At 44.5% G+C, this 16,614-nt stretch overlaps 1 protein-coding gene across 4 annotated transcripts in view; it reads left to right on the top strand.

The window, feature by feature from the left end:
- ACHE (acetylcholinesterase (Cartwright blood group)) overlaps positions 1 to 16,614 on the top strand; it is a 194,260-nt gene that overhangs the window by 87,251 nt on the left and 90,395 nt on the right. For 3 of the 4 annotated variants that reach the window (XM_040346674.1, XM_040346678.1, XM_040346679.1), the window contains exon 1: positions 4,789 to 4,890. The exons of the other annotated variant lie outside the window; for it this stretch is intronic. The gene's annotated coding sequence lies outside the window, so the exon portion shown is untranslated. Of the gene's footprint in view, positions 1 to 4,788; positions 4,891 to 16,614 lie in introns of those variants that run through there. 4 annotated transcript variants of the gene reach the window in all.

Here is a 16,614-nt window from a genome sequence, read left to right as displayed (position 1 = left end):
GGTTGGTGAGGTCCTACCAAAGCATAAATATGTGAGGATCATCCATTTTTGTTTTTCAATACCCATCTTATCTTGTCTGTCTATGACCAGTTTCATGACCCCTGTATCCATTGCGACCTAAAACACAAACGTTTTCCTGCGTTTGGGAGCCCAGTCACTAAGTGGCACAACCAGAGCCTTCCAATGAAATAGGGGATGACTACAGTCTTACTGCCCTCCTCAGAACAATGGGTATTTGTAACGGGAGGGCCCGTAGAATCCAGAAGCTCTTACAAAGTATGAGCCAGGAAATAATGGACATTCAGAATATATTTTGGATTGCTTTAACATGGGTCTGTAATTCACAATATATTCCAGGATATCTTGAACTATTACTGGTTGTTGATTCTGAACTCAACAGGTTGATTGAAAAAGTGACTCATTCATAATGTGGGGACATACGGTTCGGTGTTAATGTCATCAACTCGAGCCATCTGTCTGTCTGGTGTGATGTAAATGAATCTAGGATGGCTTGTGCTAATTGACCCTGTATTGTGTGAAGGTCTATTGATGATAAATGTGTATTGTGAGTTAGCAGACAGCCTCAAGGTCAGGTGTCTGAATTATCAGCTGTAGTTAATTAGCTCATGTCAATTATGTCAGAGCTGGCGTCATGATGTCTACCAAAAAGATGTGTATTGGGGCTCCTTGTGTAATGTTGTGGGTGGAGTTGGGTCATTGTTCATTTTGGTTACTAACTGTATATAAGAGCCTGATTTTCTCAATAAAGGGTCTATTTGTGTGGAACCTCAAACAGAGCTGTCTCGTTATTGGGGTTCGTCTGCCTGACTGTGGAGTGTCGGTAGCTGTCTTGGGTTCGGGAATGGAATATCTTAAATGGCTTTAACCCCTGTCCCATTTGGGGTTCCGTTACAGTATTCTTGAGGCTAAAACAAAAAAAAACAAAAAAAGAAGTGAGCACCGACCTTGTGTATTACCAATGGCAAGGTTTTATTCATAAAATGCGTAAGCCGTGATTGATGCCGTCTGGTTCCCCCGGTCATCTGGTCCAGGTCGCACGCATTTTGAGACATCAATTTCCACTGTCGGAAAGGTTGCTAAGCCAGATTTTAAGCTTGTTTGTGAGTAGTCATTTTATCTGTACATTTTATGAATAAAACCTTGCCATTGGTAATGCACAAGGTCGGTGCGCCCTTCTTTTTTGTTTTATCCATTGCAACCTTACTGAGCTGCGTCTATTGCCCTATAGTTGTCTCATCCTGTCTATCGAGAACCTTTTCATTGTAGCCTGTGTCCATCTCTCAAAGGAAAGTGTCTGTGTTTTTTTTTTTTCCTCATCATGTCTATCGCTGAGGTTGCCTACCCAGATCTAGAACTTGTCTGTGGCTACTCTGTTACTCTTGTGCTGTTTTTGAGGAACCTGTCTTTGTTGCTGTCTCATCCTGTTTATCATTTGTCTAGAACCTGTCTCTCTGGTTCCCCATTATCATGTTTTTCTGTCTTTGAGGAAGTTGTCTTTGTTTTTCAATATCCATCCCATCTTGCCTGTCTAGGACCTGTCTCTTGATTTTTGTAACTTTCACTACCCTAGTAAGCAGTCTTGGTGGCCACTAGTTGTTCCATTCTGTCTATATAGAACCTACATCTGGCTCGCTGTGTCTGTCTCCTGCCATCTATGAGGGAGCGGTCTGTTTTTCTATACCCACCTCATCTTGTCTGACTGGTCTTTGGTTCCCTATATCTGTGCCATGCTATCTTTTAAGGGAACGATCTCTTGTCCTATACTCATCTCAGGCCCCGTACACACGACCGAACATGTCCGCGGACCAGTTTCATCAGACATGTTCGGTCGTGTGTGCGGCCTATCAGACCGGTTTCCTGGCCTAGCGAATAGGTTTCCAGCGGACAAAAGTTTCTTAGCGTGCTTAGAAACTTGTCCGCTGGAAACCTGTCCGTCGGACATGTCCGCTGGTTAGTATGTCTAACCAGCGGACCGAAATCCCGCGCATGCGTCGAATTGATTCGACACATGTGTGGAAGCATTGAACTTCCGTGTTTGAGAACGTCGGTGTCTTCTACGTCACCGCGTTCTCTGTCCACGGGGATTTTGGTCTGATGGTGTGTACACACATCAGACCAAAAGCTCCCAGGAGACATGTCTCCTCGTGTGTACAAGGCCTCATGTCTCTGGTTCATCATTTCTGTTTTTAATAACAGTTTATAAGAGAGCTGTCTGTTGCCCAATAAATATTTTTTCTGTGGCCCGGATTCTAAAAGGAGTTACACCGGCGCCTGATTCATAGAATCGGATGCGCCTCACAGTTGCCTAGATACGCCGTCGTATCTCAGGGTGCATATTTACACTGGCCGATAGGTGGCGCTTCCGTATATTTCCGCGTCGAATATGCTAATAAGCTAGATACGCCGGTTCACGAACGTACGTGCGCCTGGGTATGAAGATACGTCATTTACGTAAGACATACGCCGGCGTAAAGTTACCCCTCATAAAGCAGGGGTAAGTCATGTTAGGTATGGACGTCGGAAACGTACGAACAGCGTTGTATTTTACGTTGTTTGCGTAAGTCGTCCGTGAATGGGGCTTGACGTAAGTTACGTTCACGTCGACTAGGCATTGAGCGGGCGTAATTTAATTTGAAAATTCAGTGATACTGAGCATGCATGCGCCGTTCGAAAAAAGCGTCATTTACTTGGGGTCATGAATAGTTTACATAAAACTATTCATATACAAGTGCTTTGTAAATACAGTACTTGCCTCTCTAAGTTGCGGCGACGTAGCGTAACTACGATACGCTACGCCCGCTTACATTTACGCCGCCCTACGAGAATCTGGGCCTGTCTGTCTGGGACCTCTCTTGATAACCATCACAAGAACCTAGAACCTGTCTCTGGTTCCCTGTGTCTATCTCTTACTGTCTGTGTTTTTCAAAATCTATCACATCTGGTCTGTCTAGGATCTGTCTCTTCATCCTGGCAACCATCACAACCATAATGAGCTGTCTGAACCTATAGTTGTCTCATCCTATCCATCTAGAAACGCGGAATCGCTGCACACAGCTTGCATAGGCAACCTGTTGAACCTATTATTGGTTTGCTGTGTCCACCTCTTACTGTCTGTTCTTTTCAACATCCATCTTATCTGGTCCATCTAGGACTTGTCTATAGCTGTCGTTAGGGATCAGTCTCCTTGCCCTATACCTAAAACCTGTCTATGGCTTTCCATATTGGTCACATGTAGGCAGGGCCGGCCCTACCATGGGACCCGATGGTACTATTTTGCCCTATACCCATCTCATCTCATCTCATCTGTCTAGGACTTGTCTCTGGTTCCCCATATCTGTCTTATGGTATCTTCAAGGGAGTGGTCTATTTTGCCCTATACCCATCTCATTCTGTCCTATCTAGGACCTGTCTCTGGTTCTCTGTGTCCATCTCATGCTGTCTTTAAGGGAGTTGTTTTCTATACCCATTTTATCCTGTCTGTCTAGGACTTGTCCCTGGTTCCCCATATCTGTTTTGTACTGTTCTCAAGGGAGCGGTCTCTCTTCCTTTATAACCATCTCAACTTGTCTGTCTAGGACTTGTCTCTGGTTCTCAAAATGCTGTCTCAGATTGTCTTGAAGGGAGTGGTCTCTCTTGCTGTATATGTTGTATCATTTTGTCTATCCAGGATTTATCTTTGCTTCCCCTTATTTGTCTCATGCTGTCTTTTTTCTCTTTACCAATTTTGTATGGTCTGTCTAGGACACCTCTATGTTCTCCCAAATCTGTTTTATACTGTTCTCAAGGGAGCGGTCACCCTTGCTTTATACCCATCACATCTTTTCTGTCTAGAACTTGTCTCTGGTTCCCCATATCTGTCTTATGGTATCTTCAAGGAAGTGGTCTCTTTTTCACTATACCCATCTCATTGTGTCCTGTCTCTGGTTCCCTGTGTCCATTTCATGCTGTCTTTAAGATTGTTGCTTTCTATACCCATTTCATCCTGTCTGTCTAGGACTTGTCTCTGGTTCCCCATAGCGGTCTCATACTGTCTTCGAGGGAGCGTTCTCTTTTGCTCTATACTCATCTCATCTTGGCTGTCCAGGACTTGTCTCTGATCCCCCTACCCATCTCTAGCTTTCTTCAAGGGAGTGTTCCCTCTTGCCCTATACCTATCTAGGACCTGTCTCTGGTTCTCTGTGTCCATCTCGTCTATACCCATTTCATCCTGTCTGTCTAGGACTTGTCTCTGGTTCCCCATAGCGGTCTCATACAGTCTTCGAGGGAGCAGTCTCTCTTGCTCTATACTCATCTTGGCTGTCCAGGACTTGTCTCTGATCCCCCTACCCATCTCTAGCTTTCTTCAAGGGAGTGTTCCCTCTTGCCCTAAACCCATCTCATTCTTTCCTATCCAGGACCTGTCTCTAGTTCTCTGTGTCCATCTCATTGTGTCCTGTCTCTGGTTCCCTGTGTCCATTTCATGCAAGTCCATAGCGGTCTCATACTGTCTTCGAGGGAGCGGTCTCTTTTGCTCTATACTCATCTCATCTTGGCTGTCCAGGACTTGTCTCTGATCCCCCTACCCATCTCTAGCTTTCTTAAAGGGGGTGTTCCCTCTTGCCCTATACCCATCTCATCGCGTCTATCTAGGACCTGTCTCTGGTTTCCCCCTATCCATCTCATGCTGTCATTAAAGGAGCTGTCTCTGGTCCTGTCTCTGCAGCTGGGAGGGAGATCCTGTGGCTGGGAGAGGAGGAGAAGGAGTGGCCACTGGCTGGAGAGAGTGAGAGACATTGAGATAAGCAGAGGGAGGGACAGGCAGACAGAGAGAGAGAGTGAATGCAGAGGTAGAGGATCTCACACAGGCAAGATCTGTTCAGATTGTCTCAGGTAAGGGCTGCTGTGACCCTTCCAGGGCATTGCATGTCTATGTGCAGGGTGTAGTATGGTGTGTAAGTGTCTGAGTGCTGCATGCATTCTCTGAATTGCAAGCCTTCTGGGTGATTGACAGCTCCCTCTGTCATGATTTTCCTCTTTCTGTATACACAACAAAAATGTTTGCATCTATTGGCATCGCAGATTGGGTTGCCATCTGTCTGTGCGCAAGCCCAGATTGCACCGGGGTGCCTTGTGTTTGTGTGGGTATGTGTAGGTGTGTGCACAGCTGGGCATGGGGTGGGGGGTGGCAGTTGCTGGAAACATAAGAGGATAGAAGCTGTATGCATAGCCAAGGAAAATCCGGAGACAAACACAGAGCTATGAGTTGGATAGGAGCTGACAGTGCTGAAGAAAGTAACCGTCATTAGATAATTGAGATGACAAGAGATTGCTTAGGTGGAAAATTGTAGCCGTATGTTTAAAGGTTAGATTGTTGAATGCTAATGAGAAAAAAGTGCAATTCTGGGTTGTCACTGCTCTGATATGCAATACTTAATGACTACTCTGGGTTGTCACTGCTCTGATATGCAATGACTACTCTGGGTTGTCACTGCTCTGATATGCAATACTTAATGACTACTCTGGGTTGTCACTGCTCTGATATGCAATACTTAATGACTACTCTGGGTTGTCACTGCTCTGATATGCAATGACTACTCTGGGTTGTCACTGCTCTGATATGCAATACTTAATGACTACTCTGGGTTGTCACTGCTCTGATATGAAAAACTTAATGACTACTCTGGGTTGTAATTTTTAGGCTGCAATTTTTAGGCTGCAATTTTTAGGTTGCAATTTTTAGGTTGCAATTTTTAGGTTGCAATTTTCAGGCTGCAATTTTTAGGCTGCAATTTTTAGGCTGCAATTTTTAGGCTGCAATTTTTAGGTTGCAATTTTTAGGCTTGCCACGTTTAACCCACTTGCAATTTTTCAGTATGGAATTAGGAGGTGATCCCTCAATCCCTTTAAACTGGGGTTAGGGTTTCCATCAATGTGTCAACTTCACACTGTATGACCATCAACAGGACAAGACTCTCACAAATTGATCATCCACAAGATTTTTTTTTCTACCCTATTAGAGGTATTTTTCAATGATTCCCAATAACTGTAATTATTGGGAACTTTTATAAACCGTAAAATAGCAACATAAAGGTTATCTCTAGTGGGGGTAAAAGGTCCCCGTGGATGGTCAAGGAATTAAGAGAATTTCAGTTTTTCTGTAGCTTTGATACGCAGCGTTTTTTTTAGAACACAGTTCTAGGATTGATGTGGCCGTAATATGCAGTGCAACCATGAGGAATGAGGCTGAATTTTGTTGGTATTGCTAAAGGCCCTTGAGGGATGACATTATTTCCGGAATACTTTGGTTGATCTACAATATTTTAATTGATGTGTGTAAACCGTGTCTTGGCATAATCTACTTTTGCTGTTTAAGGTATACAGTGCCTTGTTAGGTATACAGTGTGTTGATATGTATACAGTGTCTTGGTACGTATACAGTGTCTTGATATGTATACAGTGTCTTGATATGTATACAGTGTCTTGATATGTATACAGTGTCTTGATGGGTATACAGTGTCTTGATGGGTATACAGTGTCTTGATGGGTATACAGTGTCTTGATGGGTATACAGTGTCTTGGTCGGTATACAGTGTCTTGATAGGTATACAATGTCTTGGTAGGTAGACAGTGTCTTGATATGTATACAGTGTCTTGGTAGGTATACAGTGTCTTGATGGGTATACAGTGTCTTGATAGGTATACAGTGTTTTGGTAGGTATACAGTGTCTTGATAGGTATACAGTGTCTTGGTAGGTATACAGTCTCTTGGTAGGTTTACAGTGTCTTGGTAGGTATTTAGTGTTTTGGTAGGTATACAGTGTTTTGGTAGGTATACAGTGTCTTGATAGGTATACAGTGTTTTGGTAGGTATACAGTGTCTTGGTAGGTAGACAGTGTTTTGGTAGGTATACAGTGGCTTGGTAGGTAGACAGTGTTTTGATAGGTATACAGTGTCTTGATAGGTATACAGTGTCTTGATATGTATACAGTGTCTTGGTAGGTATACAGTGTCTTGATATGTATACAGTGTCTTGATATGTATACAGTGTCTTGGTAGGTATACAGCGTCTTGGTAGATATACAGTGTCTTGGTAGGTATATCGTGTCTTGGTAGGTATGCAGTGTCTTGGTAGGTACACAGTGTCTTGGTAGGTATACAGTGTCTTGGTAGGTATGCAGTGTCTTGGTAGGTATGCAGTGTCTTGGTAGGTATGCAGTGTCTTGGTAGTTATACAGTGTCTTGATATGTATACAGTGTCTTGGTAGGTAGACAGTGTTTTGATAGGTATACAGTGTCTTGATATGTATACAGTGTCTTGGTAGGTATACAGTGTCTTGATATGTATACAGTGTCTTGGTAGGTATACCGTGTCTTGGTAGGTATGCAGTGTCTTGGTAGGTACACAGTGTCTTGGTAGGTATACAGTGTCTTGGTAGGTATGCAGTGTCTTGGTAGGTATGCAGTGTCTTGGTAGGTATGCAGTGTCTTGGTAGTTATACAGTGTCTTGATATGTATACAGTGTCTTGGTAGGTAGACAGTGTTTTGATAGGTATACAGTGTCTTGATATGTATACAGTGTCTTGGTAGGTATACAGTGTCTTGATATGTATACAGTGTCTTGGTAGGTATACCGTGTCTTGGTAGGTATGCAGTGTCTTGGTAGGTATACAGTGTCTTGGTAGGTAGACAGTGTTTTGATAGGTATACAGTGTCTTGATAGGTATACAGTGTCTTGATATGTATACAGTGTCTTGGTAGGTATACAGTGTCTTGATATGTATACAGTGTCTTGATATGTATACAGTGTCTTGGTAGGTATAAAGGCGTCTTGGTAGATATACAGTGTCTTGGTAGGTATACCGTGTCTTGGTAGGTATGCAGTGTCTTGGTAGGTACACAGTGTCTTGGTAGGTATACAGTGTCTTGGTAGGTATGCAGTGTCTTGGTAGGTATGCAGTGTCTTGGTAGGTATACAGTGTCTTGGTAGGTATACAGTGTCTTGGTAGGTTTACAGTGTCTTGATAGGTATACAGTGTCTTGGTGGGTAGACAGTGTCTTGATAGGTATACAGTGCCTTGGTAGGTATACAGTGTCTTGGTAGTTATACAGTGTCTTGATATGTATACAGTGTCTTGGTACGTATACAGTGTCTTGATATGTATACAGTGTCTTGGTAGGTATACAGTGTCTTGGTAGGTATACAGTGTCTTGATATGTATACAGTGTATTGGTAGGTATACAGTGTATTGGTAGGTATACAGTGTCTTGATATGTATACAGTGTCTTGATATGTATACAGTGTCTTGGTAGGTATACAGCGTCTTGGTAGATATACAGTGTCTTGGTAGGTATATCGTGTCTTGGTAGGTATGCAGTGTCTTGGTAGGTACACAGTGTCTTGGTAGGTATACAGTGTCTTGGTAGGTATGCAGTGTCTTGGTAGGTATGCAGTGTCTTGGTAGGTATGCAGTGTCTTGGTAGGTATGCAGTGTCTTGGTAGTTATACAGTGTCTTGATATGTATACAGTGTCTTGGTAGGTAGACAGTGTTTTGATAGGTATACAGTGTCTTGATATGTATACAGTGTATTGGTAGGTATACAGTGTATTGGTAGGTATACAGTGTCTTGGTAGATATACAGTGTCTTGGTAGGTATACAGTGCCTTGGTAGGTATACAGTGTCTTGGTAGGTATACAGTGTCTTGGTAGGTATGCAGTGTCTTGGTAGGTATACAGTGTCTTGGTAGGTATACAGTGTTTTGTTAGGTATACAGTGTCTTGATTTAGAAGATCTAATATTTTTTAGTTGAGGTGGCATTCATGAGCCGTGCTTTAGTAAAAAACAAAGTTGCAATTTTTGATTTGTTGTGATCATTCAGATGGTTTTAGTTTTAAAATACAAATCATCTGCTGAATTGAGTTAATGTGGTATTGTATTGTGCCATATCAACCAAAACCTTACATCTTAAGGGACTTGACACCGAATCTCGTATCAACGCAGCTTCACCCAGCTGCTAACGTTGTATTGAACCAAACTTGGTGAATCTTTTTACATTTTATACAAAATCGGTATGGAATTGGATTTCCATCTGATTCTGCTCTGAATTTTTTTATTTTTTTTGTAGAATGCTATTTTTTTGTGTCCATGTATAGTACATGCTTGTGTGTTTTGGGTAGAAGTCAGTGACTTGCAAAATTTCATGTGATGCTTTTTCGGCCGTCAGCGAACCTCCCGCCCCAGTGTGAAAGGGGCCTAAATAACCTCCAATGACCTGCATCTAATGGCAATGATCTGCATGGGTTGGGCGCAAATATGTTTAGTTACAGTGGGCCAGATTCAGATAGATTAGCGGATCTTTAGATCCGCGTAATTTATCTGTTTTTCGATCCGCCGGTCCAATTTTGCGAGGCTAGTGCATGATTCACCAAGCACTTACCTCGAAAATTGCACCGTCGGATCGTAACTCCCCCCGGCGGAATTCAAATTCCGCGGCTAGGGGGAGTGTACAATTTAAATCAGGCGCGTTCCCGCGCCGATTTAACTGCGCATGCGTCGCCGGCGAAATTTGCCAGTGCGCATGCTCCAAATGACGTCGCTAGGACGTCAATGTTTTCGGCGGCTACGTCAATTGCGGCCATCCGTATTCCCGATCGACTTACGCAAACGACGTAAAAATTTGAATCTCGGCGTGGGAACGACGGCCATACTTAACATTAGCTACCCCTCATATAGCAGGGGTAACTATCCGCCGGAAAAAGCCGAACGCAAACGACGTAAAAAAAAAGCGACGGGCGGGCGTTCGGTCTTGAATCGGCGGTTCTCCTCATATTCTCCTTTTTTACGCATATCCGACGCGTAAAAAACTGCGACGACACCTAGCGGCCGGCGGTAGATTGCAGCCTAAGATCCGACTGGTGTAAGTCACTTACACCAGTCGGATCTAAGGGAGATCTATGCTTAACTGATTCTTATGAATCAGTCGCATAGATCCGACCGTGGGATCTCAGAGATCCGCCGTCGTATCCCCTTGATGAATCTGCCCCAGTGTTTTGGTTTGTGGCAAATGTGTTTGTGTAGAGTACACGGCGTTGCAATGCTTGGAATAGCATGACCTTTATATATAGTTGTAGCACTCTGCAGGGTGCATTGCTGTCTTTGAATGGATGTAGAATTGCTATGCAATGGATTTGATTTACTAAAACTGGAGAGTGCAAAATCTGGTGCAGCTTTGCATGGCAGCCAATCAGCTTCTAACTTCAGCTTGTTCATTTTAAAGGGGTTGTAAAGTTTTTTTTTTTAAATAACAAACATGTCATACATACCTCCACTGTGCAGCTTGTTTTGCACAGAGTGGCCCCGATCCTCATCTTCTGGTCTACCTCCACGGCTATCTTGGCTCCTCCCCGCAAGAGCTAACCCCCCTCTGAGAAGTGCTCTCCAAGGGGGTTAGCTTGCGGGTGCGCTCACGTGATGCAGTCGACGGCCATAGCTTGGCGCACCGCGTCATTGATTTGATTGACAGCAGCGGGAGCCAATGCCTGCACTGCTATCAATCATCCAATGAAGAGCGAAGAAGCCCAGGCCGAGAAGCCAGCGCGTTTACGACACGCGACTTTTGAGGGCTCAGGTAAGTAAACGGGGGCTGGGGGGCCTGTAAGCATCGGATGTTTTTCACCTTAATGCATAGGGTGCATTAACCACTTAAGGACCGCCTCCTGCACATATAAGTCTGCAGAATGGCACGGCTGGGCACAATCGCGTACCTGTACGTCCTCTTTAAGTGCCCCGCGACCTGGTCCGAAGCTCCGTGACCGTGACCGCGGGACCCGCGTACCTGATCGCCGCTGGAGTCCCGCGATCGGTCCCCGGAGCCGAAGAACGAGGAGAGCCGTGTGTAAACACAGCTTCCCCGTTCTTCACTGTGGCGCCGTCATCGATCGTGTGTTCCCTTTTATAGGGAAACACAATCAATGACGTAACAGCTACAGCATCACCCCCCTACAGTTAGAAACACAAATGAGGTCACACTTAACCCCTTCAGCGCCCCCTAATGGTTAACTCCCAAACTGCAATTGTCATTTTCGCAGTAAACAATGCATTCATATAGCATTTTTTGCTGTGAAAATGACAATTGTCCCAAAAATGTGTCAAAATTGTCCGATGTGTCCACCATAATGTCGCGGTCATTAAAAAAATCGCTGATCGCCGCCATTAGTAAAAAAAAATTAATAAAAATGCAATAAAACTATCCCCTATTTTGTAAACGCTATAAATTTTGCGCAAACCAATCGATAAACGCTTATTGCGTTTTTTTTTTTTTTTACGAAAAATAGGTAGAAGAATACGTATCGGCCTAAACTGATGAAATTTTTTTTATATATATATATATTTTTGGGGGATATTTATTATAGCAAAAAGTAAAAAATATTGCATTTTTTTCAAAATTGTCGCTCTATTTTTGTTTATAGCGCAAAAAATAAAAACCGCAGAGGTGATCAAATACCACCAAAAGAAAGCTCTATTTGTGGGGAAAAAAGGACGCCAATTTTGTTTGGGAGCCACGTCGCACGACCGCGCAATTGTCAGTTAAAGCGACGCAGTGCCGAATCGCATAAACTGGCCAGGTCCTTTACCTGCATTCTTAAGTCTTAAGTGGTTAAGGTGAAAAAATGCAAAGCTTTACAACCCCTTTAAGCTTTGACGAGAAAACCTGGAAGCTGATTGGTTTCTATGCACAGCTGCACCAGATTTTGCACTCTCCAGTTTTATTAAATCAACCCCAATGCGTCGGTGCAAAATATAGGATATCTAATTTGTTGCGACATCAATTTTGAGTAGCAATGGTTGGGTGGACACGACGTTGATGTGCGGTGTACTGGTGATATGCAATGTTTGATTTGAAGCACTGATATGGTGTGTGGGGTGCTTTTTTTTTTTGATTGATGTGGCACTAAAATACAATTTGTTGCTGAGACGTAAGTTGAGGAGCAATAGTTGGTTGGATACAACATTGATATGCCGTGTGTCGGCATAGCGTATGTTGATGCGCAATGTTTGACTTGGCATTGATACAGTGTGTTAGCAGAGCGCAGTGTTTTTAGATTGATGTGGCACTAGAATACAATTTTGTTGCCGAGTCGTAAGCTGAGTAGCAATGGTTGGGTGGATGTGACATTGATCTACAGTCTGCTGGAGTAGGTTGATATGCAATGTTTGACTTGAGACATTGATACAGTGCTGGGTACATAAAACTTGAGGGCATTGCTTAACCACTTAAGGACCGGACCAATATGCTGCTAAATGACTCAAGGGGTTTTTACAATTCGGCACTGCGTCGCTTTAACAGACAATTGCGCGGTCGTGCGATGTGGCTCCCAAACAAAATTGGCGTCCTTTTTTCCCCACAAATAGAGCTTTCTTTTGGTGGTATTTGATCACCTCTGCGGTTTTTATTTTTTGCGCTATAAACAAAAATAGAGCGACAATTTTGAAAAAAATTCAATATTTTTTACTTTTTGCTATAATAAATATCCCCCAAAAACATATATAAAATTTGTTTTTTTCCTCAGTTTAGGCCGATACGTATTCTTCTACCTATTTTTGGTAAAAAAAATCGCAATGAGCGTTTATCGATTGGTTTGCGCAAAATGTATAGCATTTACAAAATAGGGGATAGTTTTATAATTTTTTTTTTTTTACTACTAATGGCGGCGATCAGCGATTTTTTTCGTGACTGCGACATTATGGCGGACACTTCGGACAATTTTGACACATTTTTGGGACCATTGTCATTTTCACAGCAAAAAATGCATTTAAATTGTATTCTTTATTGTGAAAATGACAGTTGCAGTTTGGGAGTTAACCACAGGGGGCGCTGTAGGAGTTAGGGTTCACCTAGTGTGTGTTTACAACTGTAGGGGGGTGTGGCTGTAGGACTGACGTCATCGATCGAGTCTCCCTATAAAAGGGATGACTCGATCGATGCACCGCCACAGTGAAGCACAGGGAAGCCGTGTTTGCATACGGCTCTCCCCGTTCTTCAGCTCCAGGGAGCGATCGCGAGGGGGCGGCTATAAACAAATAGCTGCGCCGTCGTCCCGGATCGCTCCCCGCGGGAATCCGACCGCCACCAGTAAGGGGGGGGGTCCCGATCGGACCCCCGACTCACGTCTAGGCAGGGACGTACAGGTACGCCCATGTGCCTGTACGTGCCATTCTGCCGACGTATATCTACATGCGGCGGTCGGGAAGTGGTTAAGGAGCTGAAGATTTTTATTCCAAATTTGTAGACATGGCCCGGATTCACATACATCGGCGCATATTTATGCCGACGTAGCGTATCTAATATACTCTACGCCGACGCAGCGCAGAGAGGCACGCACCGAATTCACAAAGCCTCCGCTGCCCAAACTGCGCTGGGTTTCCTCGGCGTAAACCGGCGTAGGTGGAAGTGGGCGTGAGCCATGCTAATGAGGCGTGCCCCCATGCAAATGATGGGCCGAGCGCCATACAAGTACTTAAAACGAACGGGGCAAGCGCCGTCCCATGGACGCATCCCAGTGTGCATGCTCAGAATCACGTCGGAACTACTCCCTAAGATACGTCGAATCACTGCCTATGACGTGAACGTAACCTACGCCTAGCCATATTCACGTACTATGTAAACGACGTAAAATACGATGGCTGTGTTCCCTGGTGTAGCCATTTGCATGGATGCTGCTGATTTACACCTGCTTTATGGGGCATAACTCTACGCCGGACGTACGACTTACGCAAACCGCGTATATTATGCGCCTAGGGGCGCAAGTATGTTTGTGAATCGGCGTATCTCCCTCATTTGCATATGTGAATAGGAAATCAATGGGAGCACCACTAAATATGCGCCCACGATACGCCGGCGTAGGAAAGTTACGTTGGTCGGATGAAGCCTATTTTCAGGCGTATCTTAGTTTTGTGGGCACGGCGCACAGATACAACGGCGCATATTTACACTTACGCGGCGTATCTCGAGATACGTCGGAGTAAGTCTTTTGTGAATCCGGGCCATGGTCACCCAATTGCGTGTGTAGATGAAATCTACTTCAATTTTGCTTTTCATGATAGCAGAATTCCATTTGAGCGAGGATCTGTTTTCTCTTCCGGCTCCTCCAGCCTCAATATGTGTCTTGATATGGCATTAATAATAGGTTGTATTTCTATGAAGTATATAATACAAAGATTTCCTGGTGCACCCTCCAGGTAGTGAGCACAAAAAGGGCGATCTAAACAGTTTTTGAGGTTTCGGTTAAAAATAGGTTTTGGTTACATACTTGGTACAACAATGTGGCCTCACTTGTATTTGCACAAGTCCCTAACTGTAAATGTATTTCAGCTTCCAGCATGCGGCATAGATCTACCAGGGGGCATTGCTAGGATTGTGAGACTTGGGGCACCATGGGCAGAGGCGTTTTTTTAATTAGGCGACGCCTAAGGCCTCACGGCTGCCTAACTTACCCAATGCATTACCCCAGTTTTGAGGGACAGGGGACCTTAACGTTGCTGTGCTCAGGCAGCGTTAAGAGCCCTGATTTAAGAGCGGGGCCACCAGCGTCCCTAACAACCAGTGAATATCGGTGACACCACCCCTTGTGACGTCAATGACCCAGCATGCCCTCAGTCAATGACATCACAAGGGGGCGGATTCAGCAGGTGACATCTCCGGATGGCCCCTGCCCCTTCGGTATTAAAGAGCAGGATCTGGGGGCCACCTTGTTAAAGGGGGCGTTTCCAGATTCCTATAAGCCCCCTGCCTGCAGACCCCCACAATCACTGGCCAGGGTTGTGGGGAAGAGGCTCTCGTCCTTGAATTATTTTTCCCATAATGGGGGTGAGTGGGGCCCCATGTCAAGTTTTGCCTAAGGCCTCACAAAGCGTAGAGCCGCCTCTGACCGTGGGCACCTCCAGCTACAGCGTAGCAGAAAAATGGGGAAGGTCTTTCCTCCGAGGCTTCTCCTATATGACACATTCGAGTCTAGTAGAGCTTCCCTTGGCGCTTGATCCTAGACATGCAATCAATATGAGGTCTGTATGTGAGCTGCAGGCTACGGCCTACCAGAGTATTGTTGGTGACCATGTCCATACCTTTATGACTACAGTGTCCCCATCTTCTGATGGCTCCTTCCAGTAGGATAATCCACCATGTCACAAAGCTCCAATCATCTCACCACTGGTTTCTTAACCGTTTAAGACCCGGACCAATATGCAGGTTAAGGACCTTGCCCCTTTTTGCGATTTGGCACTGCGTCGCTTTAACTGACAATTGCGCGGTCGTGCGACGTGGCTCCCAAACAAAATTGGCGTCCTTTTTTTCCCACAAATAGAGCTTTCTTTTGGTGGTATTTGATCACCCTTTTTGCTATAATAAATATCCCCAAAAAAGATATACATTTTTTTTTCTCAGTTTAGGCCGATGTATTCTTCAACCTATTTTTGGTAAAAAAAATCGCAATAAGCATTTATCGATTGGTTTGCGCAAAATTTATAGCGTTTACAAAATAGGAGATAGTTTTATTGTATTTTTATAAAAAAAATTTTTTACTACTAATGGCGGCGATCATCGGTTTTTTTTCGTGACTGCGACATTATGGCGGACACATCGGACACTTTTGACACATTTTTGGGACCATTGTCATTTTCACAGCGAAAAGTGCTATAAAAATGCACTGATTACTGTAAAAATGACAATGGCAGTGAAGGGGTTAACCACTAGGGGGCGCTGTAGGGGTTAAGTGTGACCTCATGTGTGTTTCTAACTGTAGGGAGGCGGGGCAGGACGTGTGACGTCAGTGATCATCGTTCCCTATAACAGGGAACAGACGATCACTGACAGAGAATAACGGGGAAGGTTTGTTTACACACACCTCTCCCCGTTCTTCAGCTCCTGTGACCCGATCGTGGGACACCCGTGGTGATCGGGTCCCGCGGGCGCGGGTCACGGAGCTTCGGACCAGGTCGCGAGCGCGCTACAAAGTTTAAGTTAGTGGGCCATTGATAAAATGTGATGGTATAGAACAAGGGTCTCCAAACTTTCTAAACAAAGGGCAAGTTTACTGTCCTCCTAACTTTAGGATTGTGGCCAGCGAGAGAAGAAAACATTTCCTGGTGTCAAAGGGAGTAAACAGCATCCCCTCTTTGGTATTAGGGGAAGGAATAGTGCCCACTATCATTGGTGTCAGTTGGAGAAATAGTGCCCACCATCATTGGTGTCAGTTGGAGGAATAGTGCCCACCATCATTAGTGTCAGTTGGAGGAATAGTGCCCACCATCATTGGTGTCAGTGGGAGGAATAGTGCCCACCATCATTGGTGTCAGTGGGAGGAATAGTGCCCACCATCATTAGTGTCAGTGGGAAGAATAGTGCCCACCATCATTAGTGTCAGTTGGAGAAATAGTGCCCACCATCATTGGTGTCAGTTGGAGAAATAGTGCCCACCATCATTGGTGTCAGTTGGAGGAATAGTGCCCACCATCATCGGTGTCAATGGGAGGAATAGTGCCCACCATCATTAGTGTCAGTTGGAGGAATAGTGCCCACAATCATTGGTGTCAGTGGGAGGAATAGTGCCCACCATC

This window comes from Rana temporaria, chromosome 3 (genome assembly GCF_905171775.1).
Source record: "Rana temporaria chromosome 3, aRanTem1.1, whole genome shotgun sequence".
In the NCBI taxonomy this organism is placed as follows: domain Eukaryota; kingdom Metazoa; phylum Chordata; class Amphibia; order Anura; family Ranidae; genus Rana; species Rana temporaria.
This window is presented reverse-complemented; position numbering and strand designations above follow the sequence as displayed.